The 13,624-nt window shown below is 48.3% G+C and overlaps 1 protein-coding gene across 2 annotated transcripts in view; it reads right to left on the bottom strand.

Annotated features, from left to right (window-relative positions):
* LOC149342826 (uncharacterized) overlaps positions 1–13,157 on the bottom strand; it is a 94,934-nt gene extending 81,777 nt beyond the window's left edge. The window contains exon 1 of one of the 2 annotated variants that reach the window (XM_089545308.1): positions 12,775–13,157. The gene's annotated coding sequence lies outside the window, so the exon portion shown is untranslated. The remainder of the gene's footprint in view (positions 1–12,774) is intronic. The other variant, XM_089545307.1, reaches the window with a different exon arrangement.
* Between the last annotated feature and the right edge of the window lie 467 nt (positions 13,158–13,624).

Below are 13,624 nucleotides of genomic sequence, written 5' to 3'. Positions count from 1 at the left end.
TCCTGCTCAGAACCTGCTCTTTCCCTCAAAAAGTGGACTGGAGTCGGCTCCTGTCGCATTCATGCCAAGGCGGCAAGTATGTGTTTTACACATCCCGTTCACACCTATGCCACTCGTCCTTCGCAATCCCTCTAGGGAAGGCTCCGCCATCTTGGGTTGCGAGTTGTAATGCGTGAGAAAGCTCGTTGGCGGAATTTCGCATAACATCCTTCGCGTTTACGTACCGTGCACTCGAAGGGGAACCGAGTTGGGAGCAGGCGTTTATAAATCATCGCGCGCTAGACACATACGTAGTTTTCCTCGGCACTGTCTTGACTCTCGGCTCACGCGACTGCAGTTCGTGTGCTGAGAGTTAAGTACAGCGCTTTTTGAAAGCTCGAAGTCCTCTGCCAGCCGCTCAGGAAATCGATCCGCGTGATTTTTTTGGATTGGAAAACTCTTATTGGCTTGAGTAACAAGTGGATTAGTCAATCTTACGTAAACTTAAACGCACCTCGACGCTTATTAAGGAACCGCCGGAGTGCGGAATAGCTATATACATAGACCTTTTTCCAAATTTTTTGTTCAGTCAGCTTTGTCGCAGTAGCAGGTAATAGACGCGAATTCGAGCGCTTTTTGAAGTAGCACGCCACGTGCAGTTTGTGTCTGGCTCTTGGACGCTAATCGGTATTTCGTCTCCTTGCCTGACTTAGGGAAATGAAGTCATTAGTTGGGTAAAGTGCATCGTGGAGAAACCGACACAGCGGTTAGGCAAAAAGAGCAGGATATTCAATTCTTCGTATAGTAACATGAATATGCTAATACTCCCTTCTTCATATAGTATAGTATGCTAACTAACCCGACGCGTAGAAACACAGATAGACTAATACTGCATTCGGCGTATAGTAACACGAATATGGTAATACTCCCTTCTTCATATAGTAGGAGTAAGAGTATGCTAACTAATTCTGCGCATAGAAACATTGCATTCGGCGTATAGAAACACGAGCATACTAATACTCCCTTGTGCATGTAGAGACACGAATATGCTGATACTTTTATCTGCGTGTAGGAACACAGGTATGTTATTATTCCCTTCCGTTCAAAGGAGCAAGAGCATACCGTCGCTTTCGCGCGGCCTGTAATTCAGCACCGCTGCACGCAATTAGCAGCGCCAGGGGCAGGACGAGCGACTGCGGAACCGACCACGCGAACCAACCGACCGTGCAACAAGAGGCGGAGGAAATTTCGCACTTCACGAAGGCCCGTGTCGCGTCACGCAATTACGTCACGAAGCACCGCGCAGCCCAGCGGAACGGAACGCTCTCCTCTCGCCGTCGTCCTCTCGTTTACTGCGTACGTGTGTGTGTTTGTCAACTCAACTTTGTTTGTATACGAACGCTGACTTGACTTCTTCCGTTGTTTGGAGGGAGAGAACGGAGAACAGGGGGGGGTGAAAAAAATGCGTTAATATGGACACGCTCGGATGGGCATGACGTTGCTTACTAGGTGTAGTATACAACCGTCTGTGTGTCGAGGCGTTCTACAGGAGCGCGAGCTAGCGGTGGAAATCAGCTGAGCAGACGATAACATGCGAAAAATTAAGGGTGATTGTATCTCAGTTCAAAGCACCAATTTCTGGCGCTGAAAGAGTTTAAATGTTGTTGTAAAAAAAGAAAAAGTTTTAATCGATAAGCGCTTGAAATGTATGTATATGTATGTATTCAGAACTGTATAAAAAACTAGGCTACTGAAATCACGGAACCTAATCTCCGGTTGACGCGAGATACGGACGTATTAGGATAAACTCTGCAGAACACCATGCAGCACACAGAAAAAACTAAATCGTTGCGACTGTCACATAGCCAGTTAGATCTCAAAGATGAGTGCTGTGACACGAATTTTTAAATTTTGATTCATCGTCTTCGCTCTGTACTCGTATCTAACTACCAATACTTTTTTTTTCTTTTCAGTGTGAATATCTTTAAAAAATAACCAAAATGCGCAGAAAATGGGGCACCAACAACCGAATTATTACTTGAGACGTTATAAAACCCCTCGAAATTGAGTTTCAACTGGTTGGAGAGCTTCACGAACCCGTAATACAGCATCTTCGTGGACGGTCCGTGAAGAATGCGTTTGGCTAAACTTTCATGAGAATGGTATTTTACTTTTAACAAACCGGACAGGCGTTGTTTTACAGGAAACATTCTCTGGATTATCTCCTGAAAAAAAGTAACAATTTTCCTCTGCGTTGCGTATAATCGCATTGCTGCTAATTACAAGTTCTTTGCAGACGTCATTCATTATCCTACTTTCTTTTTAAGTTTTCTGATTCAATAGCTACACAAACGGTCTGCGCAAACATGCTCTCATAAGCATCCAAATGAGATTGATGGCTCGATTATCGATTGTATATGTACACGGCGAACGTGTTTCTTCATTTACCAAGTGAGGAAGCGTGGCGAGTTATTAACGTCAAGTTATGAGTTTTTTCCACTCCAGACCCAGTCACGGCTTGTGTTTTGTGAATGATGGCAAGAGCTGAAAATGAGCCGGAGAAAAAGAGTTCCACGACGAAAGATGGACCTTGCATTTAGGAGTGCGAATTTAGGTTGACTGGCATTGAAAGGAAGAAAGTCCAGAAAAAGTTCATCGTTCGAATGCTCAAAATACTCCTGCACGAACTCTGCGTGAACGCTCTGCATAGGTGTTGTCTTAATTGCGCAGAAACAGAACGGAGAATTTCTGTTTTGTCAGTACATTAGCATGTTCACGAGGCTGCCAAGTCGTTGTTGGTATTCGATGTATACACACCAAAAAAAAAAAAAGGGGGGGGTGGGGGGGGGGGGGTAAGAAATTTACTGCCGCTCATCGAGCACGCATATGAGCAAACGCCCCCTTTCTCCCTTTCGTATACGGTCCCCGACCTTTCCGGTGTCGTCTGCGCGAGCCAGTGCAGAAGACTGCATGCAAACACGTACAAAATGGCGCTCGCGGCGCGGCAGCAAAAGAAAGTATGCGAAGAACAGGCCGCACGAAAACGAGGAAAGAAATATAAAGCGAGGCCGCACAAGCACTAGCCCAGACGACGGCAGCGCCGTCTGACTTCTCTCTTCGCAGTTATTCAAATCACGCGCCCACCTTCGCCGGCATGCAGTCAGACGGGCTGGCTCAAGATGGCCGCCGCCCTCTCAGCTTCTCTCTACTGCCCCCCTCGTCGCATTTTTGGTGAAGCCCCCCCTCCCCGCTTTTCAAACCCCTGTAGTTTTTTTTCTTCTCACCGTGATTCAGTTGTGTTTGAGCTCTTTTTTTTCTTCTCGTTCGTTTGTCGTCTGATTATCTCCGGAGTTCCTAATGCCGCCTCCTCCTGCTTTTCCTGCGCCATCTTTTTCTCATTCGGCACGCTAGATCTACGCTGGTTCCTGCGCACGCCTAGAGAGGGGGGATGTTGGGAGTAGACGCGAATGAAGCTGCTTTATCTACCCCACTACTTTTAAGGCATTTTTTTTTTCCACTACCATTTTTGTTTCTTTGCTTTACCGCTATAGGGTTCGTGGTGTCTTCATATCTGACCTCGTCTCCACCACTCGCTGGATGTTTTCGTTCGCGTACAGGTTCCCGGCTGTCAAAAACCGTCTTTGCGTTCGCTGTTCTTATTGAAAGAGCATTTACACCGGTGTCACTGATACTCGCGTCTATTGTTACGCCAATTAGAAACAGACACCTGAACAGCCGCTTTCGGCTTTGCCGGAATCCTTGTTTTTCTTTTTTAAATACCGGTCCTCTTGATTTCGATCATTTAAAACGTGCATGAAAACGTAAAGCTACTCGCTCGAAGTGGACGCGCCAGTCTTCCGTCGCAGACATACTCCCACAAAGACAAATATTGGAGCTTAAGCCTTGCATGTATCTTCATATTTTCTGTCCGTCCAAGACCGCGTATATTAGGGCAATGCTAAGCAGCTAACATGATTTTAAAGTTGGCGCGAACATGCATTGATCGAAAACCATCTCGTCTGACGTTACAGGTAGGCTATAGCCTGTGATGTCAAACCTGTGCTGACGTCGAAGGCTGGTAGCCTGTTATGTCAGGTAGTAGCCTATGCGACTATTATCTGTGGAGAATAGTCGAATGTAGTTCATAAGAACAGACACGTGTCTGCCTCTTTTTCGTATTTTTTGCGTCTCGGGAACACGAATAGTGGAACAATACGATCTCTGGAGATGAGAGTGGTCTAGCACGGTTACGAAGATCCCAAAAAGAACGAAATTCTGTATTATGACCTGTATAATAAACCTTCGTCTGTATAGGCTCAGCAGAATGTGAATGTGTCAGCAACGCACGTCTAAGAAAAGGACAAACACTTAAGAGCAGCATGAACGCCGCTGAGAAACTCTAGAAGTCACTTATGGTTTATGAACGGTCGCACTAAAGTATGGTGATTGGATATTTGTTAGTGGGTTCTCCACGGAGCTACCTCGGATTCTAGTTGACGAAACGACTCTAACGAGTGCACAACACGGTCGAGATGATGATGCTAATACATCATGATGCTCTTGGAATATGATGCCTTCAAACGCATGCTGGAGCCTGAGCCGTGCTTTTCGGTTTTATACACCACGCGTTTGTCACATAGAGATGGCACGCCTATCCTCTGTGTATCTGGACTGCCGATTTACCGAAACCGCATAGCTCATCAGTGTAGCAAAAATGCTCTGCTAGATATCTGTTCATGCGACATTACGATTTAAATCGTTAGCGAACCGAAACCCGACTCCATTTTAGAGAAATGTAATCAAACTGCTCACGTAGGTGTCATTTTATTATCTTGAACGTCGACAGAGTAACTGTTTATAATTAAAAGATTATAGATAAAAAAGAAGAAAATGTGCGCAACAGAAGTGTACATTATTACGAAACGCACTGACGTATATAGTATGCTACCTATACTGATATTTTCCGTTCTTATTTCTCCATTCTTTTGTAATGTTCGTATCCTCGTCCACAATGAACAGATATTTCACATCGCTCATCATCTTAAGTTTACTCGCTCTCGTATTTGCTTCAAGGTGCGCTGACGCTGTCCTCTCCATTACGCAATGTATGGACCCTAACAGCAGCGAGCAACTCAAGACGACTTCGTGCGTGTCGACTTTAGACTGATCTTAAAAGGGAACCTAAGAAGAAATTGAAGTTGGCTTGTATCAACAGATGACCGCATCCCAACAACAAAACACTACCTTTCACTTATAACGAAGATTCTATAAGCTAGATAACGTAAAAAAATATAATAAAATGCAGGTGCCACCGTTACTGGCCCGTTTTGCAAGTATACCGAGTGCTTCGGCGCAGATTTTAGTGCGGGCATCCTAGAGGCTCCATACACAACGCCGCCATTCACTTCAAAACAGTTATCACGGAGTCCTTTCGGCATATAAGTTATGTGTTTCCATCGTTCGACACGAATATTTTCAAACTTAATTTTCTGCGCAATAATTGAGAATTTTACTGCCGGAGAAACATTAACATATACCCAGAAAAAGCCATATAACTAATTTCATATTAGTTGCAATGCATTTTTCCAGTGGCCCTGAGACTGCTGCACAATAGTCATTCAAGTCTGCACTCTGATACAGCGGTGTTGCAGACGGGCGCTATGCCTAATACGAAGTGAAATCAACGTAGGCATCGAGGAAATTCCGATTATCGTGACCTCCGCAGTCACGTTTACAAACCACAGAATGGAGGAAGGAACGCAGCAAACTATCGCCGAGGTATGCATCCTTCACCCCGCGACGTCACGGAGATGCGGTGGCGCTGATGTCAGTAGCGACTTTCGCGTGGTAGGCAAAACAGGTTCCGCTTGCCCATGCCTACCGCAGCCGCCGCAGCTACCGGCGGCTGCATCGTGGCTACGCACTGCAGAGGTAGCATGTACTGACCAGCTGTGTCGTTGTTTATCCACGCAGTATCATAAAACGGAAAATTAGATTAGCCTTAATAGGTTTCTCGCATATAAATACCGCATTAGGAAATGGGCCGCGGTAGTAAAAGCGCGAAGTCTGGGTGTCGACAGGCGCTGCCAGTCAGCGTACTTCATAGCAGGGAAATTTTTGCGCTCGTTCAAATGAGCAACAGCATGGTACGCTTAAAACTGCGCAATGAAAAAAAAAAAGCATGTAGCTACGCACGTACTTATCACCTGCAGCGCTGGTGTGCACGGGCGCCGGCAAGGTCATTCACCATCAACGAGTGCGTTATTTTGTTGATAGCACATGTTTTAACGTGTGTAGAAGTTATACGAAAATATAATGGCGTGTTTTAGGGCATTTAATATATTCTTGAAACTATTTCTGAACATGACCGACATGATCATTTGATTCTAGTAGAAAGCAGTCTGGTAAGTTGTGACAATCTTGCGCGGTCACGTTGGCATGCTTCGAACAGCGTACTTTAAGTGTGCTAAAAATCACATCCTTTTCATCGCATCATGCATGTGTCATAAGTTGCTTCATGAAGTAGTACATGATCGCGAAGCCTGTTTGGAAAGAAGCAACCGCAGGCGGGCTACCAAAAGAGCACGTAGCGAGATTTACAGGGGATGAGGCAATGAAAAGTTTTTTCTTTATTGATGCATGATATATGTAACCAAATTTGGTGCAAATATGAAATTGCTCTGGTAATTTTAGTAATGCGTTTTATTTTCAGCTATACCTGGTGCAGTTCTTCGGTAATTACAATTAACACCCTCGTCAAGTCATCCCGGGTCTTGAATAATTAAGTATAAAGTGCGGAAAGTTTTTATGCCAGCATGTCCCCAAAGCCCTGCTCTCTATGATGGCGGTATTACTTCTTTTTTTATTAGATTATCAGTACTTATGCTTGCATAGTCACATGAAAACTTTTGTTATAAAAATAACTAACATACTACTGCTCCTGTAGGAAAAAAATCGGGACATTTATTGCACTTCTCTACGTATCTGGAACCGTTCGCGACAAATAAAATCATTCTATTTCCATTATTTACAAATTTACGAAGGGGGGAGGGATGCCAATCTCTGAAAATGTGGTAGATCAAAAAACAACCCTTTAAAGTTCACTCCCTTGTCATGGCCTCTTCGCTTTCGCTTTGGTCAAAGAAATGCGGCACTGAAATCAACGAAACCTCTGACCCTCTTCGTAGTGATGCTACCATTGTGGTACTCCGTCGTCGGAAGCCCGCAGAATTCGCGACGTGCAAGGACCATCAGAAACCGCATTACCTCACAATTTTTGACGACCAGAGATCTAAAAACCGTAATTTATGAATTTCTACTGAATATTTTGCTATATTTTTTCGTCACAAAACCAAAGACCCAGGGCTAGGAAAGAATATAATTTCAGGAATTCAAACTTTTCACTAAATCGACCAGTTCAAGAAGGGGAGAAGTCGGCCTGGCTGGTGCCTGATCTGACGGCTAAAAACAGTGGTTACGCGAGACATATCAGATCGGGACACGATCGACGCTTTCCCCACTTTTCGTACTGCGCGACACGTGTGTCAAAAGATGGTGAGCGCACGTCGGCTCTGCCGAAAAAACGCCAGTGCTTACCTCACTACTGTCCTGAGATAAAATCATTCTGGCTAGTGCAGAGTGTCAAAAACTTATCATTTTATTCAATGCCTAGATACAATACACTGTGGCGAAATACGCCGTACATGGCCAATGCGAGTCTGTGTACTTCGAGGAATACTAAGTTGAAAGCATCAACCATTGCTATGATTTTTAGAAACTCAAAACGCTCCTACAAGCCTTGAAAACCGGCGCCGCGCCACCTCAACTCGACGCCACTCCCTGGCCTCTTGCCTACCGCGAGCCTGCTAGCGACTGCAGCGCCACCTCGCTTGTTTGCAAACATGGAGGAGGTCTATACGGGCGACCGCATTGTGCGCTACAGTCGAGGCACCATTGTTGCCTGCGACGGCAGGTTGCGACAACAGGCAGCACACATACGTATCGCCCTCGACAATGGCCTCCCAGGAAAAAGGCGGAGATAGCGGGGGAGAGAGTAAGGGGGCGGGGATTGAGCACGACGCTAATAATAGAAGAGGACATACGCGCGTGCGTTCCGCTAGAGTAACTATACTGACTACGACAGGTGTCAGCGTAACGTTGCCTCGACAAAAGCATTACCGTCATCTTTACGCGGGGGATCGGACGGTGGAGCGACGCAGGGATGATGCACAACGCATTGCAACGGTTAGGTTCACTTGTGACAGCGGTCACGAGTCAGGCTTTGTCGTTAAGGGTTTTGAAGCGAAGTCAGCGCCCTCCTGTGGCATGTGAGTAAAACGAGTAAAAGCATGTCCCGATCAGTGCTGAACGGTGTGTGATCGGCGCAGATTACCAAAATAACAAAACGACATTTTACATCCTTTGTCTAAAAGTACATAGTACAGGGAGTTTGCATCTTGGCAGTGTTGTGTGACTCGTTGTGCATCGGCACTGTTCTATTTCTATTGAAAGCCCTCCAACAGCTAGCGCTTCCATGGATGCCACTAGAGCCGCACTGCACGCTTAGAAGCAAGGCCCTCCAAATCAGACATTTGAGAAAGGCTGCACATATTGTTCACATGCCGCCATGTACTGACAACGGTGGTATTTCGTAATTACGTTGACACCTACCTACACATGCGCTTCGCAAAAATTTTCTGTTATCGCTCGACTGGAAATGTAGCCCGTGTTTTCGGCACGGTCTTGGAAGCTAAGTCGCCTCCTGTGAGCGAGTTGAGAGCACGAAACAGGAGATGCAACATCTTCGGCAAAGAAACATTCGGTAACGATCGAGCTTCATTGCAGTTGTGTCGATTCATTGTCCTCCTCATTACGATGTGTCTATAAGCCCTCGCTGTAACGAAAATTTACCATAAGTGTATATCAACACTGGACAAGGTTTCTTTAGTAGCGTTGGTTTATGAGCCCGTTGGCTCTTGATTTAAGACCGACTACTTCATAGAGCTTATCCCGTCTACCCTTATGTGATGTGTGTTTTGCGTTTCGCTTAGAAGTAGTCCAGCTTTAAAACTAGACGGGGTAAATCGAATAATATCAAGGGCATGTTTATGCAACGCCGTTTTTCCACCTTTTCACCGTGACCTCAAGGATTTTCTGAGGCGCAGGAAAGAGCTATCTGTAAATTGAGCAAAGAGAAATAAAGAAAAGACATAGAAAAACGCCGTTACAAAATGCGTCCCGCACAGGTGCGGAGAACGGGCGCGCGCATGCCAACGTGTATGCACTTGGGAGCAGAGATTACGAGAGAGAATTCTCCTCCTTCCTTTCTTCTTTCTATTTTTCTCCGAAAGTAAGAAGAAGCAGCGAAAGTCGAGGAAGAAGAGAGCCACCGCAGCCCGCCACTGGAACGACGACATTGTTTCTAATTAGGTGCATTGTTCTTCACGAATGACCGCGTGCGGTGCGGACCGACCGCTTGCCGGAGAAAGCGCATACAGCGTGATTACGCCGTGAAACGTCCCGTGAAAAAGAAAGAAGAGAAAAAGCGCAGTGCGAAGAGCGAACGAAGAAGCAGTGAAGACATCCCAGGAAAGGCTTTGTGAGAAGAAGAATAAAAACAAAAAAACGAAAGGAAGCGTGCGTGAAGAGAGAAGGAGGCTGAACCGACTAGCCGCTAAACGGAAGGATTGGGAGGTCGCCATCCACGCAACGCTGCGCTAAGAGCTTCCCAAGGAAGGGGGGGGGGGGGGGGGGGGAGAGCAGGAAGAAGTTTGTGCACGCTGTTGCAGCGGGAAAGCGGAGTCGCACAGAAGGGGCGGAGGAAGAATTGAGAAAAAAAAAGAAATCAGAAAAGAAAAAGGAGACAATAGAACGTGACTTCCAGTAGCGGCTCTAAGTTTTCGCGGCTATTAAATGCCTTCGACAGGGTCTCCCTCACTAAGAACTCCTCTCGACAGGAAAATGCGGCGTTTTTTTTTCTTAATTTTATATTTCATTTCTCCCACTCCGAGCATCGTCCGGTAAACCGCGCGTGTCCCCTTCCACGGGACACCCCCCTCTTCCTTCTGTTCCCATGCGGCGTATTGCTTTCGGAGGCACGCTTTTCGTGCATCGTTCCGCGGCACTGCGTGTCCTTTTCTTAATGCCGCACCGAATGGAATTACATGCTTTCTTTTCCGTTTTTTTTACTTTCCCTCGCCTTTATTCCTTGTCTCTCTCTCTTTTCACGGTGTCTTTAGCGCGAAATGTTTCGTTTTCTCGCGAGCCGCAAGGGCCCCTTCGCGTGCGTGCAACGGCTCGGAACCTGCGAGAAGGCACGCCTGTAATCTGCGGCTCTCTAGTCGTGCTTAACGTTTCGCTAAAAAGCGGCAGCGTCGCTTGCGGTGAGAATGCGCTAAAACGTCGCAAAATCTGGCATCTTATTCTCAAAAGTTGACAACAGGGAACTGATTCATTCTAAACCACACCGCACAATCATTACGTCAACTCCTAGATAGATGACTCTTAGCCTCCTAACCTCATCCCACCACGTAAGTCTGCCACCCAAGGCTGGGACGCACATTACACAACTAATCCAAACGCATACCACGCACTATTTTAAAAACACGTTCAATACTTCACATCTTCACCCCATGTCCGCTTTCGTTGTAATAAAGAAAGAATATTCGTCAATGACATCAGGTTTAATTTAGTCGCTCACTACATATTTTTGTTTCCAGTGTTCCATCTGACCAGACGTAATGTGGTGTAAGCCCCGCCGCGGTGGCTCAGTGGTTACGGCGCTCGGCTGCTGATCCGAAAGACGCGGGTTCGATCCCGGCCGCGGCGGCTGAATTTCTTGAAGGCGAAATTCTAGAGGCCCGTGTGCTGTGCGATGTCAGTGCACGTTAAAGAACCCCAGGTGGTCGAAATTTCCGGAGGCCTCCACTACGGCGTGTTAAGATCGGCGTTAGCAGGAAGAAGCCAACACCCACGTTTCTCCAGGATGGCGTCTCTCATAGCCTCAGTCGCTTTGGGACGTTAAACCCCAATAAACCAAACCAAACCTAATGTGGTGTAATGGTTCCTGACTGGATCGCTCTCTTGACATTAGCCGTTACGTCGGGCCCGTGCACAATGATCGCGGTTCTGGCTGAGTACCGTACCGTTCTAACGCGTGAACAGCTTTAAGAATTTGGCCTTCGACTCTCTGTCTCAGTCGCAATGAATGAACGTAATTTACCAGTTCACCTGGTATCCTACTTTACCTGGTAACCGGTACCTGGCAGTAGTGTCTGTTATCGACAGCAGAGAATATCTTATACGCAGTCTCTCTTACTGCGGCTAATCAACGTAACTCAGCTTGACATCACATTGCAATTTAAACGCACCAAACGGAGGAACTGGTAGGAGCAAGGCTTTGCATAAATTTTCCCTCCTCGAGTGTGCACTAAGCCTAACGCGAGGCTCCTCTGCCCGGAATGCATGCGCGGCAGCCTTCAACACTGGCCTAACTTGCACACACGCTACCCTAAATGTGCACTAAGTAGTGTACAATTGTCAAAAGATATTTTTATTTTCTCAAAGAATTCTTCGCGAGCAAAAGTACTTTGCACGGGCAAATATGCGGCGCATTTCCCGTGTCCCTATCAGCGAAGAGGGCGTAGAATATACGTAAACCGACTTTGGAAATAAGGACTATAGCAGGCGCACCTCTGCTCACTATGGATTCATTCCGACCGGTCATTAACAGCCATGCTGTTTCCGGTTAGCCACGTGGTTTCCCGACGTATTTAGCGGCAGCTCCCTCTCCACGACGAGCTCCGTTCCTCAACCACCGCCGACACGTGCAAATACGAGAGGTGTGGCACGAGCTCAGCTCTCGAAGCAGTGCGAGCCCGCTGGAGGTGGAAATTGATGCCATTACATGTCGATCCAAAGATCAAAGTACGCTGAATCCTTGTGCAAATCGAACGCTCCTTGTGAAGTCGCATTAATTCACTACACAGCGAAAGCCTCGTTCACGCGTTGCAAGTCATATTGATCGCGACTGTACATCCGTAAGCGAGAAGAAACGTCTTACCGGGCGCCGGAACCTGCACTGTCATCCGTCGCAGAGACAAGCTCCAAAGTGCTCTACGTGATCCGAGCAGGAAAGACGGGCACGGGGGCTTCTGGTGTTGCACACCGGCGGGACGACCGAGCCCTCTCTCCCCCACCCGGCGAGAGTGGCGTGGGCGGTTGCACGTGCAGTACAGGATTATCCCCGCCAGAGAAGTGTGCAGGTGCTTACGGCGCCTCTTCCACGAAGTTCGCTGCCCCTTTTTGGCGGGCGAGGAACGGCGAAGAGCCACCCCTGGTGGGGTCGAACGATGGCTTCTTCGAACACTTCCCCCGCTTTGCCCGCCCGCACGAAGTCCTGCAAGCTGCCAATTCAAGCCCGGAGGCTGCAAGTTTTCGCGCGTCAGGCTTTTACGATTTGGCTTCGATCATGCCCTCAGCTATCGAACCCTGATGCAGGCTAGAATCAACGACAGGCCAGGTTATAGTCACCGGACACGTCGAAAGCGCCACAGTGAGCTCAAGAGGTGATGATCATGGTACGCGGCAAAAAGACGCGGGAAACGCAGAAATCCGCGGGCGACCGTTCCACGGCAGCGGCGAGGAGGTATTCCAACAGCAGCATACCGGATCTTCGTGTCCCACCTGTCGAGAAACGTGGCTTCTTCTACCGAGACTTCGACAACGCCTTCCTTAGCTGCGTTTAGCGTTCGTTTTCTCTAAACGGATGCAAATTTAGAAACACGTTATACTAACCTGCGGATCAGAAGCCGGTCGGAGCGCCCTGCAAGGTGTGCGGGCGTAGGGGGCGACCAAGGGAAAGAGGCTCGCGTTGTCCGTGGGAGACAGGCTCCGCCGGCGAACTGGCGACGTCGGCAAGGTCGCTCGCTTGCTCGCGGAGCGGCGGCGGGGTGCCGTGCCACCGTGGCACGGCGGGCATGGGAGGGGTCCCCGCTGATTAGTGCAGCCGAGGCACACGGGGACGTAGCCACCCGACAACTGTAGCCTCCCGCCACGCTCGCCACGGCGCCCTGCACTAGCGGGAGGGGAAGAGGAGGAGAGGAGAGGACAGTGCGCGAGAAACAATCTCCTCCAGGGGCGGCAAAGAAAGCTCGCGGTCGCAGAAAGAGCGACGGCGGGGGGAAAGACGCGGCCAGGTACGCGGGAGAACGAGAGAGAGGGGTGGAGAGAACGAAGCGAAAAAGAAGAAAGCTGCACCCCCCCGGGCTCTCCGCTGCACGGCCGGCTTCGCAGGTACCTGGGTAGGCAGGTAGGCAGGCGGGTGAGGAGGGCTGCACAGATCTGCGAGCCGTGTAGCAAGATGCGCGCTGATCAAGTAAAGACATTAAAACAAAAAGAGAGGTGAGGAAGAGTGCGAGAGACGACGGGGACCCCTGCGCGAGCAGAGAAAGAAAGAAAGAGGAACAAAACGCCAAACTTGTTCCCCCCCTGCGCCACTACCACCACCGCTAAGCCCCTCGCCAAGTCGGATTCCAGGAAATCTGGCTGCGGGCCGTCCCCCCAACCACCGCCTTGTAGCACTTACCTTCCTGCCTACCTGCCTGCCTGCCTGCCTACCCGAACCACCGATCTCTCTTGTGGGACC

The sequence above is a fragment of the Amblyomma mixtum genome, chromosome 5 (assembly GCF_055824585.1).
Source record: "Amblyomma mixtum isolate Tamu chromosome 5, ASM5582458v1, whole genome shotgun sequence".
In the NCBI taxonomy this organism is placed as follows: Eukaryota; Metazoa; Arthropoda; class Arachnida; order Ixodida; family Ixodidae; genus Amblyomma; species Amblyomma mixtum.
Note: the sequence above shows the minus strand (reverse complement) of the source record. Positions and strands in the feature narration are given on the sequence as shown.